General features: G+C 36.0%; 1 protein-coding gene across 1 annotated transcript in view; it reads right to left on the reverse strand.

Moving 5' to 3' along the window:
• The window catches only part of SP6 (Sp6 transcription factor), a 28,909-nt gene extending 11,865 nt beyond the window's left edge, over positions 1-17,044 (reverse strand). Inside the window, exon 1 of the mRNA XM_088143473.1 lies at positions 16,843-17,044. The gene's annotated coding sequence lies outside the window, so the exon portion shown is untranslated. The remainder of the gene's footprint in view (positions 1-16,842) is intronic.
• Between the last annotated feature and the right edge of the window lie 3,108 nt (positions 17,045-20,152).

Below are 20,152 nucleotides of genomic sequence, written 5' to 3' on the forward strand. Positions count from 1 at the left end.
GCAACCCTGGAGGTGGATATACATTTAACAGAATTTAAAGATGCTACCTGAAATGATAAAACAGAGATGAGACTGGAAGTATGAATAAAACTGAACTCTATCAGAGAATGAACTGCTCAGTAGCACAATCTGCTTTCCCACACAGCTGCTAAGGGGCAGATGCGGTTATTAGAATTCAGAAAACATTTTAATCTGAAACAGTAGTAAAATATTTTAAGGACAAATTACTATTTTGTATGATTTTAAGCAAAAAACACTTAAAATTCATGGAAGTCCTGTCAATCTTTGAATAGGCTCTTGCAATCACAATTATCATGTGAAAGATAATTTAGAGAACCAACACTTTCAGTTTGACAATGGTTTTTCTAGGCTAGAAGGCTTGCAGTTTGCCTATTCCACCTCTGGCTGGAAGATGCAGCTGCAGATTACCAGAAGTCTGATTGTAGGGTAGTCTGTTTTTTTTAGGATGACTCTGTTGATGATTACTTTTCTGGTTTTATTGTTGCTTTGATTTTGTTTGTTGTTTTGAAGTTTTTAATTTTGTTTATGACTGTGGTCCTATGGATAGAAAATGTTCTGATGACTGATTTACTGTAATCAAACTGTACTGCACGGAGGTAAAAAAACACAATCCATTAATTTTTAAGCATAATTATAATAGTTTTGCGTCATAAGCAAAATTTTAGCATATACTTATTTTCTCATATGGCATTATCAAGACATTATTTCACCAACATAACAGTTCTTTGAAAAAAGCATATTTGAGATTTATATGATTTTTAGTATGCTACTATCATTATATAAGTACTCCTTATTGATTATTTTATTTTAAAAACACTACCCACCAAACCCAAAAGTTCATTGTAGGTTATAGGTTATATCATTAACTCTTGCTGTATTAGTTTACAATCAAGGAAACTATATAAAATATAATTATTATGGATTTGCATTTTATGTGTTTTTACTGCAGTGTTTCGGGTGGTTCTATTTTCAAAGTTTATGTTTTGTTTTAATTATGTTCCAACCTGCCCACAGCCTTCAAGCTAGGGTGTGATAAAATTCTCTAAAATTTCTTCTATGTCCTGCTGCAAATCTAAGGTTAGTCTGCATTGAGAAGATAACCTCTATGAAGATTTGCTTGATGGCTACTCTATGCTTACATTCCTTCCATTAGCACCAAGCCCCCAAATTATGAGTATCTTCTATACTAGGTGGCCAACAGCATTTAAAACAAAGCAAATCTACTAAGAAACAAGTCTCACTTTGTTCACTGGGCTTACTGCCAGGTACATTTGCATGAGATTAAAGTCTGAACAAGACTATGGCCTTAATTTATTACTTTTAACCATTTTAATCAACTAAAACCAATTGATCAGGCAGTATGATGAATATAAATACCCATTCTAAAAAATCTGCAGAAAGTATCATCTGAAAAAATGCATTCTCCCCTTTTTTCCACATAGGAGAAAATACTTCTTCAAAAGTAATGCCTTTTCTAAAACATGAATTTGTCATGAAAATGAAGTGGATATTTGCTTTCTGCTTCAGGTAATTGGGTTTGGATTTAGTTGACTACCTGAAGTTAGATCTAAATATCTAACATTCAACTGATTTCAATGGTCCTGCTCTTAAGGCTAGATGCAATTCATTGACTAATTTTTTTTTAATTGTGTTGTATCCTTTCTTCCAATATACATTTTGAAAACAAGGGGAGTCAGGTTCACATCCATACAATCAGTGGCCATTCAACTGCCAAAAACATGATGCTAGTTAAAGTTCAAAATAAATCAAAGACTACGGTAAAGGATAATTTATATATACCTTATATCCCAGATAAGTCTTGTTAAGAAAATATACACAAAAATATTGTTTTATTGTCATGCATGCTAACTGGTCCCATATATTTACTTAAGCTAGGCTTCAAGGGTAGAAAGATGATAATCTAAAAAAGGCTCATTCATTATAAGCACAACAAAAACCCATATTTAGCCACTAACCCCATTAATTTTTAAACTTCAAAGCAGAGGTTTACTATAAAAAGACATAATGGTATCTTTAATTGGTTTAAATTGTTTTGAAGGAGATGCATAAACACTTTGGTTTTATGGCCTCTAAATCTGAATTCCATCTGACATCCTCTAACATGTTGGATCACAAGTCTCAGACCAAGCCTTCAGCCATAATGACCCCAAATATCTGTAGAATGCCTAGTCCAGTACAACCGCTTTAAAAGAAGATGAAGATAATGTATTTTTGAAGTAGATTAAATAATGTTAACTACTGTACATTTCTTTCTTGTAAAAACCATAAGCCAATAGGTGGTAAAACATGCAACAATGATTTGATATTCCCACAAAAGAAAGAAGCACAACTTCTGAAGAAAATGCACTCAATGCATAGAGAGCTCTACAATTTTTTTTAAAGAATCAAAGCCATGCAAGCAATTTCGCTTTCAATAGAGCATTTTAGTTTTCCAGAATTAATACAGTAATAATGTAGTCTCCCAGGTGGACACATACATATCATTTTGGAATTTAAGAAATTATTACTTTACCTCAAAAAACCCCAGGACAATCTGTTCTGAGGGAAACATTTACATGTGAATTAAATTTTCACATCATTTTCTCTAATTAACATGTAAACCCATATTCAATCTGAAATACACATTCTTCAGGATTATTTCCTTAATTTTGTAATATAGTTCTCCAGTCCATCATGTTGTATTAAAGACCAATGCAAATGCAAGTTATCATAAATAAAGATATGGCTCTCCAAAAAAATCCAAAACTGGGGAAACTGAGTTTCTTTATCCTGGGCAAAGTTAAATATAAAATATGTATATTAGATGAATAGATTTAAACCCCACCCCCAACAAATATTAAGGCAGAAACCAGATAATATTAAGGTGGGGAAGCACCTTAGATAGGAATTAGCAATCTTCTACTGCAAAAATCAAAGTATCTTCACCAAATTACAAATTTCTGTAATTCTTTGGAGGAATAGTAATTCCATTGGGATAAAAACAGGGCAATTTAGGGAATATAATTCTTTGCCTGCTTTATTTATTTGGTTGGTTGGTTGGTTGGTTTGGTTAGGTCATAGTATGTAGTTAAAGAAATTTGAAAGACTAACAGCCGTGTTTCTATTTTGCTTGCTTATGTTTATTAAATGAAGGCAAGTTTATTCAGTATTTTGAATGAGATTTTGAATTATTACAATAATTTAAAATAAGTTCAAGGCATTTGTTGTAATTCAGCTCTATTAAACATCAACAAAGAATCTGATACATTTGCAGAGACATATTTAGCCTCCCTGATGCAATGTTCTTTTTGTTACCAATGTGAATGAAACTTTAACTAGTCTAATGTGAAAACTATTATAAACATTCACATCTTGAATCTATCCTGTTGGTAGTAATTCTGCTCTACTATATTGGTATTTTCATGCCCAATATTTTGTGCTCATTAAAAAGGTACATCGGTGTGTATAGAGGCTCACTTGTCTTTTCACTTAGTCATCTTCCATTCTTCACAGGCACTTTTTAATTTTAAGAATTCTATTTTTAGTCCCAAGCTATTTTCTTTCTTTCTCTTTCACTTTCTTTGATAGCAAACTTGGCCATGGAAGTTTCATTCTCATGCAAGTAACATTTTTTGGGGAAAACTGGTAGATACAGGACTAATTCCCCTTTGGGCACCAGAGTTGAAAGTTTGATTCACCTAAAGCTACACCCTTTCTTCCTCCGTTCAATCCCCTATTTCATCTGGCTTTCTAATATTTTTTCTTGATATTTTTATCATAGCCTAAGGCTCAAATTCAGTATGATATTTACAGATCAAGCACTTACAGTACTTGGGTAAATTGTTCATGCCGCTCCCATCTTATTCAGTTACATACATCAGTTGTGCACACAGTATTAGCACTCCAGATATCTGGGTGGATATGCTGGCTGGTGTGCTAATATTGTATACTGGGGTGGCAGGTATGATAAACACATTTAAAGCAAGAGTTGAACATGAAACATGCAAACAAACGTGCTTTACATGCAGCCCTTATGGCTTTTCATTTTGCCTTAAAATTAGAACTTATTAAATAGAAAAAGTTGCATTTACAGTGGGGCAAAAAGGTATTTAGTCAGCCACCAATTGTGCAAGTTCTCCCACTTAAAAAGATGAAAGAGGCCTGTAATTTTCATCATAGGTATACCTCAACTATGAGAGACAAAATGAGGAAAAAAATCCAGAAAATCACATTGTCTGATTTTTAAAGAATTTATTTGCAAATCATGGTGGAAAATAAGTATTTGGTCACCTACAAACAAGCAAGATGTCTGGCTCTCACAGACCTGTAACTACTTCTTTAAGAGGCTCCTCTGTCCTCCACTCGTTACCTGTAGTAATGGCACCTGTTTGACCTTGTTATCAGTATAAAAGACACCTGTCCATAACCTCAAACAAACAGTCACACTCCAAACTCCACTATGGCCAAGAGCAAAGAGCTGTTGAAGGACACCAGAAACAAAATTGTAGACCTGCACCAGGCTGGGAAGACTGAATCTGCAGTAGGCAAGCAGCTTGGTGTGAAGAAATCAACTGTGGGAGCAATAATTAGAAAATGGAAGACATACAAGACCACTGATAATCTCCCTTGATCTGGGGCTCCATGCAAGATCTCACCCAGGGGGGTCAAAATGTTCATGAGAATGGTGAGCAAAAATCCCAGAACCACATGGGGGGACCTAGTGAATGACCTGCAGAGAGCTGGGACCAAAGTAACAAAGGCTGCCTTCAGTAACACACTATGCTGCCAGGGACTCAAATCCTGCAGTGCCAGATGTGTCCCCCTGCTTAAGCCAGTACATGTCTGGGCCCGTCTGAAGTTTGCTAGAGAGCATTTGGATGATCCAGAAGAGGATTGGGAGAATGTCACATGGTCATACCAAAGTAGAATGTTTTGGTCTAAACTCATGTTTGGAGGAGAGAGAATGCTGAGTTGCATCCAAAGAACACCATACCTACTGTGAAGTGTGGGGGTGGAAACATCATGCTTTGGGGCTGTTTTTCTGCAAAGGGACCAGGACGACTGATCCGTGTAAAGGAAAGAATGAATGGGCCATATATTGTGAGATTTTGAGTGAACACCTCCTTCCATCAGCAAGGGCATTGAAGATGAAACGTGGCTGGGTCTTTCAGCATGACAATGATCCCAAACACACCGCCCGGGCAACGAAGGAGTGGCTTCGTAAGAAGCATTTCAAGGTCCTGGAGTGGCCTAGCCAGTCTCCAGATCTCAACCCCATGGAAAACCTTTGGAGGGAGTTGAAAGTCCGTGTTGCCCAGCGACAGCCCCAAAACATCACTGCTCTAGAGGAGATCTGCATGGAGGAATGGGCCAAAATACCAGCAAGAGCGTGTGAAAACCTTGCGAAGACTTACAGAAAACGTTTGACCTCTGTCATTACCAACAAAGGATATATAACGAAGTATTGAGATGAACTTTTGATATTGACCAAATACTTATTTTCCACTATGATTTGTCTGATTTTTAAAGAATTTATTTGCAATGTGATTTTCTGGATTTTTTCCCCCATTTTGTCTCTGATAGTTGAGGTATACCTATGATGAAAATTACAGGCCTCTCTTATCTTTTTAAGCGGGAGAACTTGCACAATTGGTGGCTGACTAAATACTTTTTTGCCCCACCGTAGTTCCCACTGAAATCATTGGGATGGATTTTATTTATTTATTTAACACATTTATATGGCTGCTTATTTCACTGTAGATGTCTCTGGGTGGTGTTCAACCAACAATTAAAACGTCACAACTGTTGTGACATTTTCTTAAATGCCACTAAGCTATACTTCCAACTCAGTACACAAAGAGCTTAACTATTTTTCTGGAACTTCCCTGTCTATACTGTATGTGCTGTCTGACATCACCATCCAGTCTTCCCTTCTATCACTTCAATATATAAGCTTTTTCCCCATCACCTTGGCTAGACTTATGTTATTGTTCGTCTTGCATATTACAGTTTTATTCCTGTTGGTCTTTCCTTGACAGACTTCAAATCTTTTTCCTCTTTCCTAATTTTCATTACCAAAATAATTTGGCTCTCTGTCATTTAGCCTATATCAAAGGAAACAGTACGGTCCTCTCTAGATTTTTTAAACTGGATAGATCAAAAGGTCAGTAGTCCAAACCCTAGCTGGCTATTTTCTGAGCTTCATCATGGTTCCCTCAATTTCCTCTTACAGTCCATTGCCACCTTGCCCTTTCTCTATATCCTGTTTTTCAAACTCTACTACTCTTAAACCATGCATTAATACCAGGGTTATGCTTTCTTACTACGTGTCATTAGGATTCCCTTAGAATGTTTTATTGGCCTAAGTAAAGGACAAGATAGTGCTCTGTTCTTCATTCTTTAAAGAAAAGATAGCCAGACTGAATGGGTAAATTTTACTACAACACCAGGAATGGGGGAGACAAGGCTCAGAGACATTTAGGGAATAAAGAGGAAGTTAGGACCTGCCCAATAAAATAGATTCCTATTTTATGCCCTGTGTGCTTCAGAATTTGTTTTGTTGGTGATTATTTAAGCTTAATGTTACTACTTATCAGATTTGGGGTACTGATTTGGGGGAGGGATTGGAGGAACTGTTTATAAGTCTGTCCGTCACTAGGAAACCTCTTCAATCACTATCAGAATAAGTCCCATACAAATACTTCCCACATTATGTCCTCTCACACAATGTATTCTATTGGGATTAGGTGAAGTGTAGAAGCCCAAGGAGGCTGCATTCAGTTGGAGAGATGTTTGTTTTTAAGAGATGGTATGCTTGAATGGAAATCAACAATTCAATTTTCTAAGTTATTAAAAGTTGAAATGAAAATATCAGTTATATATCTTATCCATGGAAGGAAGAATTGGATTATCCAGTTTGGAAAATCAATGGGTCCAGGCATTAAAAATATGAAATATACTTTCTTTAATTTAAGAAAGTAATTAATTCATCAGAAAATATTATTTTGAGTTTGAGTTTAAAAAAAGATGGAAAATGTTAGCAATTTAAGAAATTTTAAGGTTGTTTAACTTATATGATTTGATCTTGTTCTGTTCTAGTCATTTATTTATTGAATTTATATATCTGCCCATCTCACTTGCATGTGACTCTGGGCAGTCTACACAATTAAAACAAAAACTAAACAATTTATCGATTAAAACAGTTATAGCTTTCTTTTGGTTTCAAATCAATACATATATTAATATAATTTAATATAGGAACAAATCTTCTTTTCAAGGTCTTCATGTGGTGCTGAATTACACTCCTAAAACATGTAATTTGCCATCTCAGAAAAACTTTCTCTGTTGATCCCAGGGTACAGCAAAGAGGATAATCCTATATAACTGGGAAAAAAGTCATTTTTCTTATTTTAAGGAATCCAGTATAGGAATTTGTTATCTACTTCTGAAAAGTTTGTGTGTTCTAAAAATGAGAACATAGTACATTGCTATATAGCCTAGAGTTAATGTTAAGCTTAACAATGGAATTAATTCCTTATAGGTATTTATACTTATTATATGGATCTTTCTTTGTTAATTAAGGGGGTTTTTTTTGTTATGTTTAGTTCATTTAATTATTATAAGATATTTAGTTTTTTTTCCTTCATTGTATAATCACTATTTAATATATATTATTTTCTTTTGTATTTTACAACTTTAACAAATAAAATCAATGTTTAAAGTTGGAGAAATTATTGCCCAGCAATAGACAAGACACTCATGTTCCTTTGCCATGTTGTAAACAAAGTTGTGCCTATTAACCCCACAACACACTCACAGAATTTGGGCGGGGGGGGACTGAAAATTATTTTTATCAAATTGAATGAGACTAGTTTAAAATATGGAGAAAAAAGGTTTCGCACCAGAACATTGCCTTTAAAAAAAAAGAGAGAAGCCTCAGTTGGCTTCAGGAGATTTGATTTTTATATATGATTCTATATTGTAGCCATTGCTTAAATGGCAAATATTGCCCCCTCCCTTCATGACTGCCACACAGTTTGCACCAAATATATGTTTGTACTGTTAGCACCTGTCTCCATAAGTGTGCTTAAATAAAAATTGCAGTTAAGGGTAAATGGAATGCTTTACTTCCAAGTAAACATCTGTAAATCCTGTCCTTTTCTGTCACTTCCACAATCCAGGAAGAAAACTGTTTGAATTTTCTAATTAGATTCTAACCTGGAGCTTTTTTTTTTTCCTTTCAATTTTAAAATCAATCTGGAAAACTGCACCATTGTGTTATATCCCTCTTATGATATCAGTGTATCAGTTTCATTCCTCTATCTCATTTTTTTTTTAAAAAGCTGCTTTTGCAAAGTTCATCTCATTCAGCCATACGAACGTTAGAGTATTTTGTAGGGAGGTAGGTGGGTATGTCATTCATTCATTCATTCATTCATTCATTCATTCATTGGAAACCCTTAGTCAACCACCTACTTGTCTCTGTTCTAACACTCAATTTTTCTATCAGGCAATTCATATTAAGTCTGCAAGCAACCCTTTGTGGGTTGACTAAAACTCTTTTAAGTCAATTTTAAAGGGGGGGGGGTTATTTTTTTGCTTGTCCAAAGACACATTTTTTGAGTTAGGCAACCCTATAAATCCATTAAATAAACATATAAATAAACAAAATTTTCCTGGGGTGAGAACTACATTTGGCTTTTCAGTGACATTGTGAAGGCCAAAATGAATAGTGAATAGGTGCAAAACAAGAATTGTATCTTGACTTCATTAAGTGTAAATGCTGGAAGTTTTGAACAGGCATTTAGAGGCTGTTCTGATCTGTATGAGTCTAAGTAGGCTGAAATTGAAGCCTAGCAAGATGGCATTCCTATTTGTGCAGAAAGGATCTCTGGTAATAACTTTATAAGGCATGGCACTTCTCCAAACGAGCTGATCCATGATTTGGGTCTGGGGGGCCTTCACCTAGCTCTGGCTATTGCATTGCTTGCAGCCCTACCTAGAGTAGGAGGCTCTTGCCATAGTAACCCATGCATATATCACCACTCACTTGATTTACTACAATGGCCTCTACCTCTGAAGATTCCTTGGAAACTGTAACTGGTACAAAATGTAGTAGCTTGTAAATTAGCATATCCAAGTTGCTATAATCATATAACACCTGTCTTACATTTGGTCTACTCATTAGCAAAAAGTTTCAGGACAATTCAAAATGCTACTTTTAGCCTATTAAGCCTTATATGGCTTGGCATCAAGGTACTTACAGGGCTGCTTTCCCCACAAAGAAGCAGCCCAACCAACTTGCCCAATGCACATGAGCAGCCAATATCTTTTAATGGTTCTCGTTAAAAGGTGCAGTGAAGACAGTAGGGGCCTGCAAGCAATAATTTTCAGTTGCAGCCACCATATTACAAAATAGATTCCCTCTGGGAATTATTAAATAATTATTAACAGCTTCTAGAAAGTATTAGAAGAAATCAGGGGGTTGAGATCTGAGATTGACAGCTTGCCCCCCAAAGTTAGTTATGTCCCTACCCTGATATTCCAGAAGATTAAAAAAAAACAATTCTCTTTAAGGGACCATTTGAATTTATTTGATAGTAACTATGTGTTTGTTTATAGTTTTTAATAATTTGGTTTATAATGTATTGGTATTATGGATGGATTTTATTATTTCATGAAAGTTTTATTTCATTCTTTGTAAGCTGCCTAGAATCAGAAGATGAAATAGCATATAAATGTTGGTATATAATTAATTAATGGCAGAGCTATTCTGAATAGCCTTTGCAGAATGAATGGTCACCATTATGCATATTGCATAATAGTAGAGTTTTGTTTTTAGTCTAATTTTAGGCTTTTACTATGTTTCCTGCTTTTATGATATGACCTATTGAGAGACCATTTTTGAAACCATGCATATGATTTTTTCTTCTTCTTTTACATTAAAAGTAAAATTTTGCTGATAACTTTTGGGGGTCCTCTGAAGTCACACTCAAGACTTCGAGGATTATATTCAACCTTGGGACATCTGTCTTAATCCTCTTATTTAACTTCTTCTCTTGCCCATTTCAAAAGCAATGCCCAAGCATTTATAACTGCTTTTGCTTATATCCCTCTCAGTTATCTTATCTATCACTGCTGTCAAACTTTAGACTAACATTTCCTAAACTGATTTGATTGGTCATGGTGTCTTGGGAGTACAAGGTTGGAGAAAGAAGTTTGATAATAAATACTAGTAATGACCTCATAAACTGTGTTCTCTCACTCTCCCACACATATATTTAAATGAGGGCTACAGTTGATTGATCAGTGCCGCTGACTAAAGTTTTAATTGCAGATTAAATTTTGCTTCTCATTTAATTTGTATGGCTGCTAGTATGTAAACAGTAGTGGCTTTCCCATTAAGTAGTTATGGTCACACACTTCAAAGAAAAAGTATCCCTGCCCATCAGGAGTCTCAAAAACATCATCTGAAGTTTGTAGCATACAGATTTCATCAATTAATTAAGCTTATTAAAAACTAAGATGTTAATCTTTTAAAACATATCCCGTATAACTTTGTCCATAACTCTAGTTGAAAAAAGCACTTGAGTTAAACTGAACCACAACACTTATCCAGTGCTAAGCTGCCTGCAGACATTTGCTGAAGAAAATGTAAAATTCTATTGTTTGATAGAAATGGCAGGAAAAAAAAGTATTTTCTCTATTAGCTAAAAACCTTGGAATTATGTTCAAACTTTTCAGATCCTACTTCTAATCCCATTTATGCTTCCTAATCTGCATAACAACCAAAGAACATTTTGTTATAGGTATTTATTTTTGTAGTGAAAGTATTTGATTTAGACATTTAGACAAATATTTGCCATTTATTATAACTCAAAATCAAAAAATAAAATTTCTATCAAAGTAACCCACAGCATTTCTTTCTTGGAAATCAGATGAAATAATAGATCCATCTGGCAACTGTATCCCTTGGAGGTAAGGTACTGTATGTGTATATATCAATCTTGACTCCAGAACAGATATTAGGTGGTATAAAACAGAATTGGTCAGAAAGCCAAAATCTGCTGGCAGATGCTTAAAATTTACTATAGATTTCTAATTCCTGTTAATAGAAACATTAAAAAAAAATTGAGTGTCATTTTAAAGGGGTCCAGGCACCTTCATCTTCCCCTTGTGACCTTCGTAGGTTCTTCTGTTTCTTTTGTCTTCTTTCTTCCTCCATCCCCCTCCCCAAAAATCTACCAAAGAGAAAAATACAACTTGAAAGTACAGTCTGTCTGGTACTTTTGCCTCTCCATTGCCATAATGAAGAAAAGCTGGTGTAAACAAGAGGCTTTGTGCAGAAGCACCATAACCTTTACTGTATTCAGAACAAATTCCTGCACTCAAAATTCTTCAATTCTAGATGTATGTTTCTTACACGTGCTGTCTGGAGGTTCTAATAAAAAACAAAATACTAGCTTAAAATCAACCCAACCCTGGTCAAAATTGAGCAAATGTGGCTTTGCTGCAAAATAAGATTAGGAGGAGTTTGTTCAAAGGGTGAATCTGGAATGATATTAATAGAGAAAAAAATGAAAAAGACGGATTGGAAGGCGTAATCTATCAAAATGTTCTCCTATGCAATGCCTATTCAAATAAACAGGGCCGGAATCCTATATGTGTGTATCAAAAATGAGTACTTTTTTTCACTTCTGGATCTAAACCAATATATGAAGTGGATCATTTATGTGAACATGTGTTGCTTCTTGTTTTCTGTTTCATTAGCTACTTGGTTCAGTTTGCCTCTTTTCCTTTCACTGCAGTCACCTTGGACCAGGTTACCTACTCTGAAGTCAGCAACTTGTCTTTTTCTTAAAACATCCACACTTACAGAGGTATAAAAATAACTTTAGGGAGCATCCAAGGGACCATCCATATGACCAAACTGGCACATACAGACATCCATATAGTCAAAGATTTGTGTAACTAGAAATTGGCACTGGAACCGAAAGAATGTTTCAAGTCACTCAACTAGTTTGCAACCTCCATTTAAAATGTTCAGTTCAGTTTTAGAGACATTATGGCAAGGCAGTAAATTCAGATTCAGTTCTATGCCTAGTAAAGCAGTAACATACTGTAATGGGTCAACTTTTGCATCAGCTAAACTCTACACAGCCTACTTTTTCAACACTGCTTTTGATGCGTGAACCAACCTCAAACACATCTTGTCCATCGTTCATATATCTTGATTGCTAAGCATACTGAATTGCCTAACTGATTTTTATTATGTAGTTCCAAAGTAAAACTGTTGACAGTTCACTTTAAAAAGGTAATCACCCCTTACTGAATAAAAGCACATTAAGCATATGAAAGATGTGAGCTATACAGTAATGACAGAATCACGATTCTTAAGGATTAGAAAAAATCTGTTTTATCATTAATGGACAGGAATAGAAATTGCTTTAGAATGGAAAAAATGAATTACTTTTTTAAAAAATGGGTCCTGTTTCTGGATTATGGAATATGCACAAAACTAATTTACGCATTAAATAGTTCTTTATGTATGCTTAAAATATATTGTGTTTGTAAATTTATAACAAAAATCTAATTGAAAAATATTATAGATCACAGCATTCTGGGACTTGCTAGTCTGCCAAGGAGAAAGAAACTCTTTTCCTTTTAAAAAGTGATTTGAATTTTATAATGGAATAGGTAATAGAAGGCACCCCCCATTTTCACTCAATGAATATCCAGAAAGTTGTGGAAGTGCCTAATATTATATTACATCCTAAAAGGAAAAGCATAATGATAGAAAATTCTCCCTTCTGTATTATATTTTGGGGTTATTACAATTAATTTCTTTTCATTTCATTTGGCAGATATTGATAGTTTTTTTCCTCTCAAAAAAACTTTTGGGAAGATTTTGGTGTACATTTCTCTCTCTCTCTCTCTGACTTCTGCCTGACAGAAGGTTAATCAGAATTCTCTTATATCATATACAGCTTTGCTTTACATATCGATTAATTCTGAGTGCTGTAATGCAATGTCTACAATTATGGAAATTTTGCTAAATGAAAAACCCACCTTCTTTCAATTTTAGTTTCACATCTCCAATACAGAGAAAAAGCTACTGGCCTGTGATTCTAGGTTGTTACAGATATTACTGAGATAATATACTGGGAACACCTGTAACTCATCATGCAAATATTGTTATTCTGATTAAAGCACAATAGTAACTGGAAAGGATTTTTGGGATAGCAATATTTTTTAATACACAAAACTATTGATTAATTTCCCCATCTTTAGACTTTAGAGTTCAATTATTCTTATTTAGAGAATGTTCAGGAAATGTGACTTGCTAAAGACCAGAAAGTAAATCCTTAGAGGATCTATGCGCAAAATCCAACAGCTTGTTCCATATCTTAATTCTCTAATCACTGGGACTCTCATACAATTCAGCTCTAAACTTTTCCTCAGAAGTTAAGATCAATAGGATTATTTCTCAGGTAAGTTTGAATTAGATTCCAACATTAACTCTTGGAAAGTTTAAGGGAGGGGGGACATCATTCATCACCAAGATGAATATTCTTCCACGCCAATAGAGCTATTGCCAGTTTAATATTAGAATGAAGGAAGATATGCATGTGGTAAATATCTTACCATTTTACTAAATAACCAACAGAAAACCTAAGCAGCTGGAAAGCCATGCTAGTAGGGTTTCTATGTGGGGTACTCTCTACAGGAAATCCAGGTATTTCCGTAGTTCAATATTAGTCTGGAGGTTGGTTTGTTAGTCTAATACAATTAATGGATACATTTCAAGAAAAACTTTTATTCAAAGGAAACTGGCATAACTTGGGATTTAAAAAGTGAACAGTGAGTCAGGAAATATCTAGTTCAGCTTGTTTGCCAAAAGCAAACCACTGGTCTCCCAGTCTCTACATGCACATAGATAAATAATGCTGGCCTGATTAAACATTAGAATATACCTGTAAAATGGGATAATGCACACAAAGCATCCTTGATGGGATCACGTAGGGTTTCTGAGAAGTAACCAGTTGTTTTTTTTAAAAAGGGGAGATAATTAAAAATAGAAGATGATAGGCCCTCATCCATGGTGAATCTGACATGACTGTCTGAAGGACTGCTTCAGCCACTACGCAGCATCATGTCTATCATTTGGATACACAACAATTATTCAGCCACAGCCGATGCCATGTCCCCAACAAATGATTTCATAGGTAGCCCAAAAATCTACACTGATCACTGTTGTAAAATAGGCAAATATTTTATAGGCGCCCATTGAGAATCGAATATGCACAGTGGCTCGCAGTTTTCTTGATTTCTCTTGTTCACTCCAGCGGCCGTACCACAATGCACAGCAAAGTGGACACTTCAGGCAGCCCCATGCTGAGCCCCATCAGGGAAGGGGATGAACCCATGGGTACATCTGCTAGGAAGTTTGCAGAGATAAATGGGAAACAATGCACATTTTATATTGAAGCATTATACTAATGAAGGTTGACAAACTAGCACAGAAACATGCAAATTTCTGAGAATGCTACATGACCCAAGATAGTGAAATGTCTAGAAAAATGAGAAGGAAAAGAAACTTTTTCTCCCCCTTTTTTATGAATTAACATCTTATATGATAAGGAATTCTTGGGAACCTGGAAATCTAGTAGTTTGCCAGCCTTCAGTTGACCTAATAAATATATTGCCTCAATGTATAGATTTCCCCCCCCCCTTTTTCATCAACCACTGCTTTTGCCTGCGGTAAATGGGAATTGCATAACACAACAAACTATATTCTGTGTAAGCATTCAATAGTAACTGTATCTAGGTGTTTTTATCAGTAGCTCAGAATTGTTCTTATGATACAACTTTGACCTAACCATGGTTTCAGTAGTGCAAGTTCTATCACTTAAGATGGATTTCCACAATTCTAAGGAAAAAAGACCTCCCTGTTTCTCATCTCTCTGTCTTTATGAAAGCAATCGGACCTCTTTGGTGTCTCTTCTTCACACATAAATGGTAATTTCTTATCAATAACCTAATCTTAATTATTTTAGCCCCAATACAGAGAATTAATAAAAGGCTTTCTGCAGACCATTTATTATGCAAAGAAGTGCCTCAGGATTATTTTATACAATACAGAATATTAACCTTGGGTTGGTCACTGTGTGCGCATTCAAGTAAAAACCACAGTGAATCTTCATGCCGTAATGATTATATAACATACATATTTTCAAATGTCTGTTTCTCATATCCACAGATTACATTTTGGGGGGATACAACTAAGGTTTTTTAAAGGGTACTCCAATCAATATAATTTGTGAAGTTGCAAGATTGTTAGGATATAAATCTTGGTAATGCAAACACACAGTCCTAATGCTAGCTGAGTTCTCCCAATTCCAAAGACAGACACTGTGTCAGAAACCAGTTCCTAAGATCAGAATGCTTTTAATGATACAATGAAAGAGTCTCCAATAATAACATCCATATAAAAACCACCTGCAGCCTAGATCCATTTCTTTATAATGAAAGACTGAGCATGTACCAAAGAACAGCTGCCAAGTTCTCCAGTTTGAGACTGTGTTTTATCCTTGGCCTTGAGCTAGGGACAGAAATTAAATCAAGCCATCGATCAAATCTCACCTAACTGCCCCCCCATTTTTTAATTTAAATTTAATTTTAAATACTGGTTTTTTATTCTAAATAAACAACCCAGGCTCATTCATAAAGTCTGGATCAAGTTCTATCAATATTTATAAATACCAATTTTTCTATGTTAGTAATCCAGTATATTTCTGAAATACTATTTTTCAAAGTGAGGATTTTGTTGCATCTGTCTGCTGGACAGTTGGACTAATCTTTTTTTTTTTTTCACTTTAGAGATACTTTAAATGTTAACTTTGAAACATATATTTTCATAAACCATTCAAACCAACTCAAGTGCTACCCAGATCTTTTCTGAATTTGAAATGCAAGTTTTAAAACAGGATTATTAATAATCTCCCAATACTACCCAGCAGTATATTATTGGTCTTTGTCTCTTTTTGGCAATATTTAATATTTTAAAATTGAGCTCTATTCTTAGATTTCATACACACATAGAGCCACAATTCTTCAGACATTTTTATGCAACAAAATGTACAGTCCAATAATGCTGCAATCCCATATGTACTTACCTAGAGAATGTTAGACTGAATTCAAACAGGCATAAAAGTAATTATAAATTTACATTCATCTTTCCTTTTAAAAAACCATTACCGTGATACTGAAATGTAAAGAAAAGTGACTGTATTAATTTCTTAATACAGTAGTATCTAATTACACTAAGCCTGCTTTCTCCGTAATCATTATTCCTTTCCGCCAATTATTATTTTCCTTGGAAAACTTATCTATGCTTTCTCAGTGAGAAGACATACGCCCTTCGAATGGAACTTGTGCTCAGGCAAAACGTGCGTATAAATCTAAATTTAGTTACGCCATTGTTCTGAGTATTTCACGAAATAGAAACATTTTTTAAAAAATCTGGGTTAGAAGCTTTTTTTTACCCAGAGAATAAAAGGAGACGGTAAGGAACTCCAAACTAAAGTATCTGCCAAAAAGTTGAGGACAGTTGGTAACGAGAAGGGTAGAGGCCAAAATGAACGTTTCTTATCGTTTTATCCACCTGTAATCCTCGTTCTGTGATCCTCAATCTCTGCCTTTATTTATACGGCAGCTTGGCTCTTCCGTAAGTTTAGCATCTCTGAGCGCGGACTTGCCTTCCAGCACGAAAGAAAAGGCAAGGGGAAAGAAACCGAGAGGAAAAGCAATTGAGTTACATACTGGTTTAGAGTTGCTGGTGAGAGCAGCGGTCCTCGAGCAGGTTTTTCCACATTGGTTTGTCAGGAAAACGTGGTTGCGGTCTCCAAAGCAAAATCCAGAATCCGAAGAAGCGAGGCAGTCCCCGGGGATCCCAGAGCGAGGAACGTGACCGAGGGAAGCCAGGCAGGTATATGCAAGTCAAGAGCCACTCTAGGAGTGACTGGTTCAAGCCTTCACAGCAGGGAAGGACGGGGTAAATCCAAGTCACGCCCCTCAGCCCCACCCACTACCTGATGGCTTTAACCCTTCTAGGCATGGACAAGTGCCTTGGCAGCGGGCCCCTTGCAGAGGAACTACACGCGCACACTCCTCGCTCCGAGGGCTCGCATAGCTACGCAACGCGCGCGCGTAGACATTCTCGCTGTTGGGAACTGAGGGAACCCCTTAAAAGACCTGCATCTTTTCCCGAGCTCGCTGCCTTCAGCAGCTGGCGCCTGATCCCGGGAAAGCAACGCTTGGCTGCAGGTGTTGTATGCACCCCGTCATGTTTTGCTCTTGGAAGCCGGATCGTTGCGCGCACACAGCCCTTATACTCATATGCAGTACGCTCGGTTTCCCTGACTCTGACTCCCTCTTCGGTAGGCTACAGCCCACTTCGTCGTTTGCCTAAAATCAAGATACTTAGGAGCTAAGTTACATTCATGTTTTTCTCTTCTGTCCCCAAATTGAGGCATCTGCCAAAAGTTAAGAGGTTAACTTTTGTCCGGAGGAAGGTTTGGCCTTATCTGGACAGCGACTGGCAAAAATGTTCCCGCTGAAGTGTTAGCGCAACTCACTAGCTGGATTCTCACAAAAGGGGAAATCAGAACTCCGGGTTAACAAGTGGCGGTATACTCCCATCGAGCACGGCCCTTAAGTTAACAGCGCCTGTAATTTATAATCAAAGCTTGCAGAAGTTACAAATTCTGGTTCTGTAACACCCAAATGGCTGATACTGTGGGGTCACATGGCTTGCTCTGTTTAAGATTTTGACTGAAGAGCCAAATGTGAGGAGGTCAGTTGACTCTGTGATTGTGTTGTATATTATGTGAACACAGCAACATTAAAATCTAAACTAAGGGTAGCCAGGATTCAACCTCAGAGCCAAAATGCAGGGTCCGTCAGCCAAAAATATTATCTGCTGGTTTGTAGTTTGGCATGAACCTAGCCAATTGTGGCTTATTCAATAAGCCATATTTAAGCAAAGCTTGCCTCAGCATGCTATGTGAACATAGACAGTGTATCACTAGCCATATGCATATGTGGCAAATGCATTCAAATAAATAAATGAAGGTATACACACATCAAGAAAGGTGACTTAAAATATATAGGGTGGTTAACTAGTCTGACTGAATTCATTTCCAACTCCAAAAAAGCAGTCAATCCTACCTCTATGTATCATATTTTGATTCCTTTCCTTGGCAAAGTAGGCATCTGTTTATTTTTCCATTTTGGTCTGGGCATGTACATGAAAGTACAGCAGCACACAACTCAAAAGCTTCCATAAGTTAAGCTTAGCATCTGGGGCTCTTCAGAAAATCATCTTTCTCAACTTTATTGTTATAAGAAGCACACTCTCTTTTAACTGAACACGAGCGCTTGTCAGAAAAGAAAGAACTGCAACAGGGTTTAGGTAGTTAGATTTAGAGGGTGAACAGAAATAAGGTATTGTACAATATGGGTTGTGAGATTCATTACATATTTATTTATCTGCAGTGTTGGGACTGGAAATAAAGACAGAAATGTATCAGCTAACACAACTGCATTGATGTATAGATTATATTCAGTTATCATCTGCTAATCATCATGAGATAAATGCCAGTTTGGTGTAGTGGTTAAAGGCACTGGGCTAGAAACTAGGAGGCTCTAGTTCTGCCCTAGGTACAAAGCCAGTTGGGTGACTTTGGGCCAATTACATGCACTGTCTCTCAGCCCTAAGAAGAAGAGAGTGATGAACCACTTCTGGAAACTCTTGCCAAGAAAACTGCAAGGACATGTCCATGTAGTTGCCAAGCGTGAAGACTGACCAAAAAAAAAAAAAAAAAAGAGATATCAGCATTGCTCCTCTCTTTCTAAAATTAAATGATATGCTTTAGGGGGCATAGGTCTGTCAGTTGCTTAAGCTAAGTGCCAAAGTCAATGTATATTATTTAACTTTGTACACCACTCAGAGTCACATATGTGAGATGAGCAGCTATATAAATTTACCAAATAACTAAATAAATTGATGGTATAATTCTAATCCTTCTAAATCTAGGAAAAGCTGGTTTCGAAGGCAAGAAAACAGGAATCTGATGCACCTTTTCTGACTAGCAAATTTTATTAAAAGGCATAAGATTTGGTGAGCTGCAGCTCCGTTCAGCAAAGGCACAGAGTGACTGGACTGATGTAGGATTTAAATTGGGGCAATGGTGGTTGAAGAGTGTCCTACCATTTTTAAGAATAAAATTTAAAAATTAATTCTTTATTGAACAATAAACTGAGGTTAATATTAAGGTAAGAGAAAGAAATAATTAGGTTAATTCAGATAGTTTTCTTAGAGGCAAAATATAGCTACTTATGGTTAAACGACACTGAGAGCAATCAGCATTCCAAAGAAAAAACCCTGAGGCAAAATAAACAGATTTTAAAAACTGACCAACTGACTGGCTGCTGAAGGTCATGGAAAGGTCATTCAAAAGGTCATAACTCCTGAAGAAGAAGTATTGTTGCCTTATCCTTCACCCCCAGTTTAACTAAGCGCAATTGATGTACTAACCAGTATTTATCTCTGCTCTGTAGAACATGAAACAGAGACATGCATGGCTACTGATGCCAGTTTACAATGTCCCAGAAAGTTGGAAGTTGAAAAGCTTTTGAGATATGCTTTTGAGGCTGGGCTCACCCATTATACCAGACTTTTGCAAAATAATTTTATTAACACCTATGAAATGTAGATTATGTCCACCTGAATCATATGACTTTGTGAAGACCTTCCTGTTGCGAAGATTTCCATTCTCTTCTTTGAGTGTAATTAAAGGTGGTAAAGGGAAGACCCGAACAGGCATTTTATCAGTTTGCATCTCTTCACAAGTGATACAAAAAAAGCTCAAACTGGAATGTAAATTTACCTTCCTGAATACATCTCAATAATTTTATAAATGGCATGAACTTTACTCATGGGTGTAGCTCATTGGACATTCTATACAAAGAAACCTGGTATCTATCCCTATAATGTGAATTAATTATTCCTGTTTACTCTTATGTGTGTTTATTATGCAGTTATTGTTCTGCTTCAACTAATTATGAAGAG

The sequence above is a fragment of the Python bivittatus genome, unplaced genomic scaffold (genome assembly GCF_059951505.1).
Source record: "Python bivittatus isolate LINGU-HERP-01145 unplaced genomic scaffold, Pbiv_v1 ctg000410_np1212, whole genome shotgun sequence".
NCBI lineage: Eukaryota > Metazoa > Chordata > Lepidosauria > Squamata > Pythonidae > Python > Python bivittatus.